Source organism: Phyllobates terribilis, unplaced genomic scaffold (genome assembly GCF_046119375.1).
Source record: "Phyllobates terribilis strain yellow unplaced genomic scaffold, ASM4611937v1 Scaffold_4__5_contigs__length_816908805, whole genome shotgun sequence".
In the NCBI taxonomy this organism is placed as follows: domain Eukaryota; kingdom Metazoa; phylum Chordata; class Amphibia; order Anura; family Dendrobatidae; genus Phyllobates; species Phyllobates terribilis.
In genome coordinates this window covers 734,709,099-734,724,371 of record NW_027362764.1, presented here as the reverse complement: position 1 = coordinate 734,724,371, position 15,273 = coordinate 734,709,099, and the positions used below count along the sequence as shown (strand labels likewise).

The window sequence follows — 15,273 nt, the reverse complement described above, 5'->3', positions numbered from 1 at the left end:
GCACCTCTGATTTCAAGCTCTCAGGTCTTTTTGGTCAGCTCAGATGGCAAATCTTCACCTGAGTATTCAGGTAGTTGGCATCCAATTCACTACTTTGGATAGCTTTTGCTTAGCTGTGCTACACCAAGATGCCTTCCGACAAATCCAGGTCGAATGCCTCACTGGACTCTACTGTATCAAGGTGCCATCTGACAAACCTAGCTCTACTGCATCACTGGGCTCTGCTATAACAAAGCAAATTCTGAAAAACCTAGCTCTGCTACATTGCCATAAGTTTATTAACAAACTACTGTACAGTGCTGGCATCTGCTACACTCCTACAAGCGTGTCTCCTTTATCATTGGGCTTTATTACAACACTCAATATTGCAAGCACTATACTCGGCTATTACCAGCTGTGCCATAGACAATCAATGGACTGGTGGCAGCTATGTGTAACGTGGCGCAGGGCAGTAGCCACAGGAGAGGTGCTCGTCTCCAGCGCCCTAGCACATTACATGAAAGTGTGGATCTTGGCTGGGTGTGTGGACTTGTGCTGTGAGGGCCTTATAGCCATGCAGACCACATGTAGTCGGTGTTGTGGGCTTGCCAGGGCCAGATGTTTCATAGTTCAACGAGGGAGACCGCCTTTCCATAAGAAGCTCTTTACTGAACGGTAACTTATTAAGGGTTATATACAAGAGACAGCAGATACAAAGTCTTATGTACATTTCCTTTATAGTGGGAAGTATTATTCCACACAGTATCTTTCCTCTGTAGTATACTCCAGGGCTTTCTAGGCACAGTGTTTATCCCTACTTTGGCACAACCCAGCTTTAACGCTACAGTCCTGATCAGCAAGTCTCCTTTACTTGCTCAGCGGTTCTGTGTACTATTTCTTCCACTACTGGTGCCCTGGATCTACCGCTATGTCCCCCTCACTACTCCCCATCTCTCAGTACTACTAAGGCCCGTTACCTTTTGCGTTACAAGCTCAAAACTTATAACTCTACTCTCCATCTGGCTAAACAAGTCTGCTTTACCACTCTCATCACATCTCTAGCCAAGAATCCTAAACAATTCTTTGAAACCTTCCACTCCCTCCTGAGCCCTAAAGTACAGATCCCCGTCACCAACCTAAGTGCTGATGATCTGGCCACTTATTTCCTACTAAAAATCAATCATATCCGTCAAGACATTCTTGCACAATCCCTTCCCTCCTGCACCTCAAGTTCACTTTCCATTTTCGAGCCGGTCACAGAAGAAGAAGTGACCAGACTACTCGCTTCTTCTCGCCCTACAACTTGCAACAGTGACCCTATTCCCTCATATCTCCTTCAGTCCCTTTCCTCAGCTGTCACTACCCACCTAACTAAAATATTTAACCTCTCTCTTTCTTCAGGCATCTTTCCCACTTCATTCAAACATGCCATCATAACCCCTTTACTTAAAAAGCCATCCCTGGATGAGAATTGCACTGCTAACTACAGACCAGTCTGTAATCTTCCCTTCATCTCTAAACTCCTGGAACGCTTGGTCCACTCCCGTCTGATCCACTATCTCTCAGATAACTCTCTTCTCAACCCTTTACAATCCGGTTTCCGCTCCTCACACTCTACTGAAACTGCCCTCACAAAAGTCTCTAATGATCTACTAACAGCTAAATCTAATGGTCACTACTTCCTGTAGTTTCTCCTGGATCTCTCTGACACTTTTGACACTGTGGATCACCAGCTCCTCCTCACTATTCTCCGCTCTATGGGCCTCAAGGACACCGCTCTCTCCTGGTTCTCCTCCTATCTGTCTGACCGCTCCTTCACGGTATCTTTTGCCGGCTCTTCTTCCTCTAATCTTCCCCTTACTATCAGGGTTCCACAAGGATCAGTCCTAGGTCCCCTGTCTCCTACTTGTATACTGCCCCTTGTAACGGGTCTGGGAGGCGGAACCTCTGAGCTACTATACAAGGGGGCGGTCCTTGTAAGGGAGCGGGTGGCGACCAGGGAAGACGGGCAGGCAGTCACAGCAGGTGACCGGGACAGTCTCTGAGTGAACGGGCTGGAGGTCACGGCAAGTGACCGGGGCAGTCTCTGGATGAACGAGCAGGAGATCACGGCAAGTGACCGGGGCAGTCTCTGGATGAACGGGCAGGAGGTCACGGCAAGTGACCGGGGCAGTCTCTGGATGAAGGGGCAGGAGGTCACGGCAAGTGACCGGGGCAGTCTCTGGATGAAGGGGCAGGAGGTGACGGCAAGTGACCGGGGCAGTCTCTGGGTAAAGGGTAGGTACGACCTGTGATGGCAGAGCCTCCAGGTAGGCTAGCAGGCAGATGGTTGATGTGTGCTCCCAGGTGAGCAAGCGAGAGTCTCTGGAATGGCAGGTCGTCACAGCACGTGACGGCGGAGCCTCCAGGTAGGCTAGCAGGCAGGTAACAGGTGTGTGCTCCCAGGTGAGCGGGCAGGAGTCTCTGGACAGGCAGGTGGTCACAGCACGTGACGGCGGAGCCTCCAGGTAGGCTAGCAGGCAGGTAACAGGTGTGCGCTCCCAGGTGAGCGGGCAAGCTGGTCCATAGACAGACTGACAGGAGTTGGAGGGCAGACCGTCGGACCTCAGGCTAGCAGGCAGGTAGCAGAGAAGCGCTCCAAGGTGAGCGGGCAAGCTGGTCCTTAGACAGACTGACAGGAGTCGGTAGGCAGACCGTCGGACCTCAGGCTAGCAGGCAGGTAAGCAGACAGCAAACTGGCAGGAATCTGGCAGGTAACTGGCAACGGGACCTGAGGGCTGAAGCAGAGTAGTGAACAGTGCAACAACATTGCTCGGGCACCTTCATTTTGGAGGAGGTGCCTTATATATGGTGAAGTCCTCCGGCCATTGGCTGGGGACTCCTTAGGACGGCGCGCGCGGCCCCTTTAAGAGGGAGGGAGCGCGCGCGCGCGCGCCCTAAGCACAGTGGCCGGGAAGGAGCGCGCGCTGACAGCAGAGCGGGAGGAGGACGCCGGGCTCGGAGCAGAGAGGTGAGGGGAACAGCGTCCCTGCCTAGCAGAGGGCAGGGACGCCGACGCTACAGTACCCCCACCTTTAGGCCCCCCCTTTTTTTAGGCCAGACAGAAATTTAGCAAGGATGAGAGGGGCATGGATGTTCTCCCGGGGCTCTCACGTTCTCTCTTCAGGACCAAACCCCTTCCAATCTACTAGAAAAAGGGTCTTCCCTCTTACCCTTTTGGTGGCCAGAATGTTCTCTACCTCAAATTCGTTTTCAGCGGAAACCGGAGCAGGAGGCGTGCCTGTAGACTTGGAAAAAGAGTTAAGTACCACAGGTTTGAGGAGAGATACATGGAAGGAGTTAGGGATCCGCAAGTTGGCCGGGAGTTTCAATTTATAGGCCACCGGGTTGATCTGACTGATGACCTCCAGAGGACCGATGAACCGAGGCCCTAACTTATAGGAAGGAATCTTGAGCCGGACATACTTGGACGAGAGCCAGACCTTATCCCCTGGACGGAATTGAGGAGGATCCAGACGTTTTTTGTCAGCATGTCTTTTCATACGCTCGGATGACAGAAGGAGTGCGGACCGGGTACTCCTTAGGACGGCGCGCGCGGCCCCTTTAAGAGGGAGGGAGCGCGCGCGCGCCCTAAGCACAGTGGCCGGGAAGGAGCGCGCGCTGCCAGCAGAGCGGGAGGAGGACGCCGGGCTCGGAGCAGAGAGGTGAGGGGAACAGCGTCCCTGCCTAGCAGAGGGCAGGGACGCCGACGCTACACCCCTATTGGACAAACCATCAGCAGATTTGGTTTCTAGTATCATCTCTATGCTGATGACACCCAACTATACACCTCTTCACCTGACATCACCCCCACTCTAATATAAAATACCAGTGATTGTCTGTCCGCTGTCTCTAACATCATGTCCTCCCTCTATCTGAAACTGAATCTCTCCAAAACTGTACTCCTTGTTTTTCCTCCCTCTACTAACCTACCTATACCTGACTATGCAATTTCTTTGGGTGGCGCCACCATAACTCCCAAGCAGCAAGCTTGCTGTCTTGGAGTCATATTTGACACACAACTTTCCTTTATTCCCCATATTCAATCACTCACTCGCTCATGTCACCTGTACCTTAAAAACAACTCCAGAATCCAACCTTTTCTCACCTTTGATACTACAAAAACTCTTACTGTCGCTCTTATTCACTCTCGCCTGGACTGCTGCAACTCTCTTCTAATTGGTCTCCCTCTAAACAAACTCTCTCCTCTCCAATCCATTCTGAATGCAGCAGCCAGGGTTGTTTTTCTATCAGGCCGCTTCACCGACGCTTCTACCCTGTGCCAGTCATTGCACTGGTTACTCATTCACCACAGAATACAATACAAACTCATCTCTCTCACCCACATAGCTCTCCATAGTTCTGCACCGCCCTATATCTCATCCCTCATTTCTGTCTATCGCCACTCCCGCGCCCTCCGTTCTGCAACTGATCTAAAACTAACATCCTCCTTAATCCAAACCTCACACCTCCGTTTCCAAGACTTCTCTCATGCCACGCCAGTTTTCTGGAATGCACTGCCCCAAACGATCCGACTGATATCTAACCCCCATGTCTTCAAACATGCTTTAATAACACATCTGTTTAGACAAGCCTATCACCTCAACTCACCAACCTAACTCTCCCCTGTTCCCTCCTAAATGTTTGTCTTAATCTGCCCCTGCCTATTCATCTGTGTCCCATCCTCCATGCACCAAATACCACAAGGTAACTGCCCTTAGACAGATACTGGCTATTGACCATGTTCTACCTATTGTGTCTCCCCTTTTCCATATAGATTGTAAACTTGCGAGCATGGCCCTCAATCCTCCTGTAACTGTTGAAATGTGATACATTGTATTGTTTATATTGTCTGTATATGTCCCTACTTAATTGTAAAGTGCGGTGGAATATGTTGGTGCTATATAATTAAAAAATTATTATTATATTATTATTACAAGCTCAAAGTATTGTGGCTAGGCATGCTCTCCTAGTCCTAGGATCTGTCTCTGGAAGGCAACTCTGTCTCTTTGGTCACGTTTTCTTCAGGATCGCACTATCCCTTCTTCTTAGAATCCTTTCACACAGGGTGACCCTTTATGCAGCTCTGCTCACTTTGCACTCCAAACTCTATCTGACTAACAGGAAGCAGTCACTTTCCCTAACACTAACCCCTCCCACTGTGGGCTAGTCCCAACATTAACTGTTTCTGACCCTGCAGTCTGTTGCTGGGCAGACTTAACCTTTCACACAGTTCTATGCAAATATTATGATAGCTATCTCTACCACGAATTGCATTACTATACATAATACCTTAGATTATCACATTATACATTACCAACATTACCTATAACACTGCTACACACTATGTATGTTACACTTACAATACTTATCACACTCTATACATTCCAATTCACATGACGCGATATTTACAAAGACGCAGGACATTATCCACATTACAATACAACGCATAAGGCTGTATGCCCACTATGCGTTTTTCAAGCGTTTTTGCCGCGGAATTTCCACAGCGAAAATGCTTAAAAAATGCTTGGTAATACGTGCCCCATGGTCCCCAATGATAATCCGCATGAGCTGTGCACATGCTGTGGAAATTTCCACTGCGGATTATCATTGCGGAAAAATACGCAGCATGTCCATTAATTTTGCGGACACGCAGTGTAATTACCGCCATTGACTTGCATTGAAACGCTTGATATCCGCATCACTACATGTGCACATGCGGATATGAAGTGATTCAATGTGCGGATGGTACCCAGGCCTGGAGAAGAGGAGACTCTCATCCAGACCCGGGTACCATGGTACCTGTAAAAAAAAAGAATTTAAAATAAAAAATAAAGATTATACTTACCTTCCGATGTCCCCGGTTTCCTGTATGATGCGTCCGGTCTCTTGTTCGACTGCTGACGTCGGCGGTCGCATGACCTGTCACATGACTCAATGACATCATGGCAGGTCCTTGTACACAACCACGAGACATCGGGGAAACCGGACGCATCGGAGAAGGAGACCGCGGGCCATCAGAAGGTAAGTATAATCTTTATTTTTTATTTTTTTACCATTCTTATTCTTTTTTTTTAACTATTACTTGGTTACACCAGTTGCATGGATTTATATAGTGTGACCAAGTTGTCAAGCACTTTTCCAAGTGATGCTAAAATCGCTTGGAAAAGCGCTTGATAACCCACATGCGGAAATGCATGTGAAGAACGCTTGACAAACGCTTCTACCTGGCGGGAAAAATGCATGTAAAATCCGCATGCGTTTTTCCTGCCAGGGAGAAGTGGAAAAAATATGCAGCATTTCTGCATCGTGGGCACATAGCCTTACGCTATTGGTGCATTCAGGGGTAGGAACGCGACAGCACAGTCCACCACTATTACATGTGCACTGCCACCACTCTATTCAAATGGGGAATTTCAGAGTCTCTTACTCAGGATTGGTGGGAGTTGCAGCCATTGGACCCACAATAATCCCCAAGTTATGTTCTGTGGAAAGGTGATAATTTGCCACATTAGGTTATAACTCTCATGTAGCTTTGCTAATTTCTTTGCCATACAAGGCCAAAATAAAGATCATTTTGTAAGATACCTCCAAGTTATTTGCTGTCGTGATTCTGTTGATGATAAGACAGATTATCTTTGCCACTAGAGTCAGGTGCGGGAGGGATTAAATAGTACATTGTCTGTGTGCACACAATGAGTATTCAGCCCCAAGCTACCCAAGTTTTTAGTTTTCTAACCCTTATATAATATTTGTAGAAACTGGAACACAAATGAAAAGAGTAAACAATGGAGTATCCAAACCCTAACCGAACTGATCATCTATCCAGATATCATAAAACACCTGTCGGGTGTTTAATACAATCTGCAAAATAAGGAGATTAGTTTAAAGGGGTTACTTTTTACTATTAAATATTTTAAACATTGGGCACATTTTGGTCCAATAATTTAAAATCAATATATACTCACTTACTGAACCTCTGCAACTTCTCCATGCAACTGTTGGTGTCCCCTGACGGTCTCTTGTCTACCTCTTCTAGCTGGTGTCATTAAGTAGCAGTTGTAGACAATTAGAAAAATATGCAACAATCATTTTCTGTCCAAGCCAAAAGAAGGAGTCAGGAGACTGTTTCTTCTGGGTCAAACAGAAGGTTGCCACAACAGACAACTGACGCCTAACCTAGATGAAGACCAGGAGACCAGAGGAAAACACCGACAGCAATAGAGGGGAATGGTGGGCTAACATGAAGATGCCATCACAAGAGAATGGGATTATGGTGTGGGGTGGCTTAATGTATGGTAGTCAGATGTCAGATACCTCTACACTTCATTCCAGGTACACTAACAGCTCTGATTCCATTGATTTGGTCGCAGAACCAGTGGTACAACCACTTCAAAAAAGTAGCCAAGGAGATGATTTTCAACACAACACCAGGCAGACTGTGAGAAGCCTGCATGGCCTCAATGTGCTACCATGGCCTGCAGTGTTGTTAGACTTGTCTTCCGTTTAGTATATCTGAGACATAATTTGTGGAAATTGCAAAGGAAGCTGCCCGTAGCAGATCTTGATGATTTGCTTAAGTGCTTTCAGGGTGGCAGAACATTCTTCAGACAACCATAAATAACCTCTACTACTACATTCCCCACTTCAAGTGAGTGTCTCTCTTGTTCTTTGTTTTTATTTTATATATTTAGCAATTATTTTCTTTATCAATTTTTGTACCATCATATTTAATAAAGTACTATAATTGATATATTATTTTGACTATATCTCCTGTTGTTCTCCGGTTGATTTTAACCAGAAATAACCTCATTGATGGCAGTGAAGGCTATAAGTGCGGTAATTTCTTCATGTGGCGATCATAATCAATAATGAATAAATCAAGACATTTTGAAAATGTTGTTCCCATATTTTCATAATTTGCATATCATTAACATGTTTATCCATACTGTGATTTCCATAATTCTGTTACTTTTCCTTCAGGTGTTCCAATTTTAGAGTTGAGGTGTGCATACAGTCATGGCCAAAAGTTTTGAGACTGACAAAAAATTTTGTTTTTCACAGTTTGCTGCTTCAGTGTTTTTAGGTCTGTTAGTCTTATGTTAGTCTATGGTTACTGAAGTACAATTAAAATAATTTAAGTTTTTAAACTTTTATTGAAAAATACATCAAGTTTATGCAAAAATTTAGTGTAGACCAATATTTTTTAAGACTTCTGCCCTTCGCCCTGACAACTGGATATCAGCTTCTGGGCCAAATCCTGACCGATTCTTGTCCAATTAGTGCTTGAAGCTTTTCGCAATTTCTGTGTTTTTGTTTGTCCACCCACTTTTTGAATATTGACCACAGGTTCTCAATTGGATTGAAATTGGCTTTCATGGCCATGGAAATATCAATGTTTTATTCACCAAGCCACTTCGTTATCACTTTTGTCCCTTGTGACATGGTCTCCATCATGCTTGAAAAAGCATTGTTCTTCACCAGATGGCTCCAGGATACTTTCCTGTTGACATGACACAGGTCTCTTGGTAGCGCTCACCTTTTCTTCTCTGGACAATCATTCTACCAGATACCCCAAAACAGTCTGAAGGGAACGTCAGCGCAAACCAGTGAGCGTTTTAAATGCCGCTGTGAGAGATTGGCAGCATTATCTAAATGCTTAACATCAGCAATCAGAGCTCAGCTCCATTCACTGCTGTGTAACATTGCTGTCATCTACCGAATATCGCTCCAAGTCCACTCTACACTTGCAGACTCCATCATGGACGTATAGTTACATCCATTAGCGTTAAAGGGTTAAAGGTTAGCCACCTCTAGTTAACCAGCTTTCTTACTGATGTATGGAAAATTAGCTTATTTATATTTTCCCAGGGAGCATAAGTCTACCTACACCAGCAGACAGTGTCCACAAGAACAAAAATTACCACTTAGGAACATGACCATACACTCTGTATTGTCTGCAGCAGCTCATCTACAATGTGAATAACAAAAAAGTGAATAATTACACATTAAAGCGCCGGTCCAGCTAGGAACATCTATCGCTTATCATCCTCCTCATTCATCATCACTGTGTTAAGCCATTTCTTGCTGAGCATTCCTCCTGCCTGTCTTCCAATGTGACTGATGTGCTGGCTCTGTGCCGAGCCTATGGAGAGTCCTTATGTTATAGGCACTGCAAAGTGCAATCTACATAAAGCAGTACATTTATATCCACACCTACTCACACATACATATGGGAAGTAATGTAAGATAATGCATAATCTTTCACAATGTAGCAGATTAATCTTAGCAGTAAACACATGCTGCTTGCTCTGTTCTAGCTCCAACCCATGCAATGGTCTGTTATCCACCTGCTGCTTACATATATCACACATTTTGTTTCTATATTCTAAAATCATAGCGTGAAATAGTTAATTTTAGGCGTTCCGTAAATAAGTTTGCAATCTAGAGATGAAAATTTCTGATGAATATCACAGATAGAGAATTCATAACAAATCAATTTATAACAAATCAAATTTGTTACAAATTTCAACAATATCTTAGATTCACAATCTGAAATTTTGGGGATTTGATTAACAAGAACTGAGCAATATAGCCAGAAGCAGATTTAGGTTTTCCAGCACTTAGGGCATGAATTCAATTTGGCGCCCCCTCCTGTACACAGTTCAAGTGGCTTGAGTAGTCGTCATGTGATCACTCATATGTGATTTGTACATTTACAGTCGCGTGCCAACTAGCTGCTCTTCCTAATTCTCTCAATGCTCAGTCCGATACTACAGCCCCTGCTTCATTGACACAAGCAGGAAGAAAAGCAAGTCGGCACATGACAGTAAGTATTAGAATCATATATGAGTGGTCATGTGATGATCACTGGAACTGGCAAGCAGAGCTAAACCCTGACAGTGAGTATATTACACGCTTTTAGCATTGAGCATGCCACAATGCTGAATATAATAATTAAAGAGGATATCCATGTTTGTAATGAAAGTCTGCAGTCACTCTATGTGACTGAAGACTTCTGCATCATCTAATCATACGCACTGCACGCTGTCAGAATTCTCTAGTAGCGTTGAGCGAATGTGTTCTGCATTTCAAATTCGTGCTCATGTTCGGGGTTCCGGCTTGTTCGCGCCAAAAAATTGGCTCCACCCACGAACATTCCTCATTTGCCACACTGTCACGCAGATTTTATCTAAAGTAAAGTGACTGCAGACTTTCATCACAAACCTGGAAAACACCTTTAATGCTCCTGATATAAATACAAATGTAATAAGTCTTAACTTATCAGACGTCACAATACTTTATTAACATAGTCAATGTATCAAGTTATCTAACTAGTTATGGATTGTGTTCAGGATCAGAACGAATAACATCACAAAACTATATCACCAGAACCACCATCAGTACAGAAATACAGCATCACAACCCACATCAGTACAAAAACACAGAATCACAACCCCTATTAGTACAAATATATATAATTGGACCCACCAGCAGTACAGAAATACCTAACTAGAATGACCATCAGTACAGAAATACATCACCAGAACCACAACTTGTGCATCAATACATCACCAGAACCACGATCAGTACATGAATACATCAACAGAACCACCATCAGAACAGGAATACAGCACAAGAACCACCATCAGTGCAGGAATACATCACCAAGCTTAGTACAGTGGTCAGTTGTAATGTCAGGACCATACTACTGTTGAGACACAGTCAGTATCACAAATAAACATTTACATCTTGGTACCTTGTAGGTGACGTCTTTTCTGATTACAGTTGTTCTCCTTTTTGTCTCCATCTTATTCAGACACCATCATAACTTTTTACATCCACAGCTCGTCTTTGTAGACTTCCCACTCCTCTGGTCTTCTGCATCACAGTGCGAAAAATTCTGCCCTACACTATGCTCTTGATTAAATAGCTGCCCAACACTATTCTCCCTGCACAAAATATGACTCACACACTGTCCCTCTTATGGTACATGCTCTCAACGCTGCCCTCTCCTTTCCATACTTGGCCTCCTCTTCACAATGTCCTCTCACACTATGTCCCCCTTATAGTGTCCAGTCTTTATACTGTGCCCCTCCTCACGCTTCCCATCCTTGACATACTGTCACCTCCTTGTTGTGCCCTCACACTGTCTTTCCATGCCTTTCCATTTCCTCCCACTCTATACTGCCTCCCACACTATTTGGTCTCACACTTTTTTTCCTCCAAACTATCTCCTCACACTATACCCCTCTCCTCACACATTTCCCCTCTCTCTCCCCGTACAGTTTCCTCAAACATTTCCCTCCTCCCCATACTGTTTCCTCACACATTTACCCCTCTCTCCCTATACTGTCAATTCACACATTTACCTCCTGCTCCCCATACTGTCTCCTAGAGCTTTGAACCTACATGCAATTGCATTGCAGAAGTATAGATGAATTTTTTATACACAGATTCACCCAGTGCACTTCCAAGCTACATTACTTGTACTGTAGGTTCAAAGTTCGATTTTTCAAGAAAGGCATATCAGGTTCCTACAAGACTGGAATAATTTTTAGGGCTCACTCACACCACACGATCGTATAACATGGCCGAGTGCTATCTGATGTTTTATCTATGGGGCAGTGCACATCTGCAATTTTTTTTCTCATGCCGTTTTGGCATAAGAAGTAAATAACAGCATGCTGTGAGTGCATCCAATAATTCTATGGGTACGGGTAAAACATAGGACTGCACTTGGATGTCATCCGAGTGCAGTCCGATTTACGCAGGCACTAGTGATGGGCGAGCACTAAAATGCTTGGGTGCTCGATGCTCGGGTCAAGCACATTAGAATACTCGGGTGCTCGACCAGAGCAACGACCCCAATGTAAGTCTATGGGAAACTCGAGCATTTTTCAGGCGGCTCCCCCCAGCGGTCTGCAGAGGGCCTAAAAATTGCCCAAATCGATGGAAACAGTGCTCAAATGACATGGGAACAGCATGGAGCAGACTCCTGGAAACATTTCTGACTCCCAAGTCACTTCTGTCAACAACGTTGTCAGAGGTATTGCACCACTTTTACGGACTCACAATAAAACATACAAAAACTAAACCAAAATGGATTTTCCTGGGAAATATGTTAAGGAACATCCTTTCCAGGGTAATGACTTGTATATAAAGAAAAGTAAATAACCAAAAACAAAAATACTTCTCCACACCTTGGGCTATGTTCACACTTAGCGTTTTTGATGCGTTTTTGTACTTTTGCATTGCTTTCAACCGTGACAAATGCAGTCACCAGGAAATGTCATTTTAACATTTACAACCTTATCTGGCCATGTGGTGTGTGAGATATTATCAGACACATGGTGCTTCATTTATGAAGGAGGGACTCTGAAAGTCACAAAGACTTTTTTATAGGGCCATCAAGCGGCCTTTACTATTTTTAAATGGCCAGCAGTCGACCCTCACTATTCTTAGAGAGCCATCAGCCGGCTATGTTTTATTGTTCCCATTACTAGAGAGTGGGTCTCCAATACTGTTATTGTGTATGCAGTGAGTGGCAGGGCTGTCCAGAATTTGAACGCACCCCAATACCACTTTGAAAATTTGGACGCACCCCAATACCCCTTTGGAGAAACTTAGAGGAGGGCCTCCTGAAAACAATGTTCCCATTATTAGGAAGTAGGTCTCCCATTGTGTTTGCCTATGCAGTGAATGCAAGGGTTGCCAAAAATTTGGAGGCACTCCAATGCCCCTTGGAAGATATGTGGAGGTCAGAGGGCCTCCTGAAAACAATGTTCCCATTATTGCGAAGAAGGTCTCCCATTGTTTTTGCCTATGCAGTGAATGCAAGGGTTGCAAAAAAATTGGAGGCACTCCAATGCCCCTTGGAAGAGACGTGGAGGTCAGAGGGCCTCCTGAAAACAATGTTCCCATTATTAGGAAGTGGGTCACCCATTGTGCTTGCCTATGCAGTGAATGCAAGGGTTGCCAAAAATTTGGAGGCACTCCAATGCCCCTTGGAAGAGACGTGGAGGTCAGAGGGCCTCCTGAAAAAAAAGATCTCATTATTAGGAAGTGGGTTTCCCATAGTGTTGGCCTATGCAGTGAATGCAAGGGCTGCCAAAAATTGAGAGGCACTTCAATTCCCTCTTGGAAGAGACGTAGAGGTTGTAGAGCCTCCTAAAAACAATGTTCCCATTATAAGGAAGTGGGTCTCCCATAGTGCTTGCCTATGCAGTGAATGCAAAAGCAGCCAAAAATTTGGAGGCACTCATAAAAAATGTTCCCATTAGAAAGGAGAGGGTCTCCTATACTTGTAATGCCCATGCACTAAGTGTATGGGCTGACAAACATTTACCCCTCCCTGCGGGGTATACATGAACTTACTGTATAAAAAAAATGTTTTAAGGGCGTCATAAACACCCTTTAAAAAAATATGTGGGTGTTGCATCACGGACCACGGTCACCCTGGTGATATGGTGGTGGAGGATGAGGATGAGGAGAAGGAGGAGGACAAGAGCAAATAGCCAAAATCAGGAAGCATATACCCATGTGTGGGTGTGAAGAGGTGCATGGGAATACACCTCCCAAAAAAAGACGCTGTATTTGAGTTTGTTACGCTGCTATCATTCGGTGGTGTTGAGAAGTCTAGCCCAATCCAGCCCTTGTTCATTTTTATAAGAGTCAGCCTGTCAGCATTTTCAGTTGGCAGGCTGATGCACTTATCAGTTATAATTCCACCAGCAGCACTAAAAACCAACTCCGATAAAACGCTAGCGGCAGGACAGCCCAGGACCTCCAAGTAATAGAGAGCCAGTTCATTCCACGTATCCAGCTTGGATACCCAATAATTATAAGGCACAGAGGAATCATGAAGGACGTTGGTACGGTCAGCAAGGTACTCACCCAGCATCTTCCCAAACTTTTCACTCCTTGTGAGAGTACCCTGCACCTCAGGGCCTGTGCGATGGGAGGGGCTGAGAAAATTCTCCTAGAACTTTGACAGTGTTCCCCTGCGTCTGCTGGATTGGAGTTGGGTCTCTCTCACCTGTACTCCTTGATTGTCTAATGAACTGTGACCTCTGCCGCCAGCGTTTTCAGATGGGAATTTTTTTAATAGTTCCGCAACAAGGGCCTTCTGGTACTGCCCCATTTTTGTAGACCTGTCCGCCTCAGGAATAAGAGATATAAAGTTCTCCTTGCAGCGTGGATCTAGAAGTGTCACCAACCAGTAATGACTGTCACCCAAAATTTTGAGAAAGCGAGGGTCATGGGAAAGGCAGCATAACATAAACTCAGCCATGCGTGCCAGACTGCTAACAGGCAAGACTTCCGTGTCCTCACCAAGAGGACGACTGACCATGCTCTCCTCCTCCTTCTCTCTGTCCTCTGGCCATCCACGCTGAACAGATGTATGACAGTTGTGCAGGTAGCACCATCTATGAAACTATCTCCTGTTCTTCCTCCTCCTCTTCCTCATTGTCACCCAATCCACGTTGGGATGAGAAGAGGCTGAGCTGTGTGTAATCACCCTGTATGGTTCCTTGCTCCATCTCATCGTGCTCTGCCTGCAATGCATCCTCTTTGATTTTGAGGAGAGAGCATTTCAGAAGACAGAAGCAGGATGGTGACGCTAATTATGGCGTCATCGCCGCTCACCATCTTGGTGGAGTCCTTAAAGTTTTGGAGGATGGTACATATGTCTGACATCCATGTCCACTCCTGAGGTCTTATGTGTGGAGTCTGAACTAAATACCGACGGCCTTGTTGATGTTGGTACTCAACGACTGCCCTCTTCTGCTCACAAATACTTCCCAACATCTGCAGTGTAGAGTTCCAATGCGTGGGGACATCACACACCAATTTGTGAGCCGGAAGATGCAAACGCTGCTGAAACACGGCAAGGGCGGCGGAAGCTGTAGGTGACTTTCTAAAATGGGCACACAGGCGGCGTACTTTAACAAGCAGATACGGCAGCTCCGGGTAGGATTTGAGAAACCGCTGAACCACGAGGTTAAGCACATGGGCCAGGCATGTTACATGTGTGAGCTCGCCTTGCCTCAGAGCCACCACCAGGTTCCGGCCATTGTCACACATGACCATGGCTGGCTGTAGGTTCAGCGGTTTGAGCCACAGATCTGCCTGCTCTTTCAGAGCTGTCCACAACTCTTTAGCATTGTGCGGTTTGTCACCTAAGCATATTAGCTTCAGCACAGCCTGTTGCCTCTTCTCCGAGGCAGTGCTGCAGTGCTTCCAGCTTGTGAC

General features: G+C 45.4%; 1 long non-coding RNA gene across 1 annotated transcript in view; it reads right to left on the bottom strand.

Moving 5' to 3' along the window:
* Positions 1-11,273, bottom strand: part of LOC141264509 (uncharacterized) — a 163,609-nt gene extending 152,336 nt beyond the window's left edge. Inside the window, exon 1 of the long non-coding RNA XR_012319977.1 lies at positions 10,778-11,273. This is a non-coding gene — a long non-coding RNA (uncharacterized lncRNA). The remainder of the gene's footprint in view (positions 1-10,777) is intronic.
* Between the last annotated feature and the right edge of the window lie 4,000 nt (positions 11,274-15,273).